This window comes from Bos mutus, chromosome 18 (assembly GCF_027580195.1).
Source record: "Bos mutus isolate GX-2022 chromosome 18, NWIPB_WYAK_1.1, whole genome shotgun sequence".
NCBI classification, from domain to species: Eukaryota; Metazoa; Chordata; class Mammalia; order Artiodactyla; family Bovidae; genus Bos; species Bos mutus.
The window spans coordinates 10,739,162-10,740,166 of record NC_091634.1 but is presented as its reverse complement, the minus strand read 5'-3'; positions in this window follow the sequence as shown (position 1 = coordinate 10,740,166).

Sequence of the window (1,005 nt, the reverse complement as noted above, 5' to 3'; positions counted from 1 at the left end):
CATTGCATCATTGTTTATAATAGCAAACAAATAATCAGTTGGATTGCCCAAGTATTTTATGATTTATTTATCTAGTGCTAATTGTTAACGGATGTTGGAGGATATCCAGAAAACATTCACCTGGAGAAATAAAGCATGGGATTTTTGTGTGATCTCATTAAAAGAAAAGGTAGGTATTTATTTTTACTGATCTCTAAATGATGGAATTTTGCTTCATGTAAATTTTTTATGTTTCTTTAAACTCGTTTTGAAATAATTTAACACATGCCAGAAATTGTAAAAACTATCTGAAATCTTTCATGCACCCTTTACTCAGATTTACCAGTTAACATATTTGAAACATATTCTCTTAATGTATGTGAATGTGTATGTATGTGCACACGTGTTGACACATACTTTTAAAAACTATTTTTAATTGGAGGATAACTGCTTTACAATATTATGTTGGTTTCCACCATATATCAGCATTAATCAGCTATAGGTGTACACATGTCCCCTCTCTCTTGAACCTCCCTCCCACCTCCAACCCCACCCCTCTAGGTTGTCAGTGGAACATTGGATTTGAGCTCCTGTGTCATGCAGCAAATTTCCACTGGCTGTCTGATTTTACACCTGGCAATGCACGTTTCAGTGCTCCTCTGTCAGGTTTTCCCACCTTCTTCCCACGCTGTGTCCGCAAGTCTCTTCTCTGTCTGCATCTCCACTGCTGCCTTTCAGGTTGGTTCGTCACTGCCATCCTTCTGGGTTCCATATGCATGTGTTAATCACGGTATTTGTCTTTCTCCTTCTGACTTACTTCACTCTGTATAATAGGCTCTGGGTTCTTCCACCTCATTAGAACTGACAAATGCATTCCTTTTTATGGCTGAGTAATATTACATTGACATGTACTTTTTCTTAACCATGAATATGTTCCAGTCCTTTTACCCTGTATTGATATATTGTAAGAACAAGGAAATTTACTTACATATCTACAAGTATAGCAGCACTCAGGAAAATTGAATA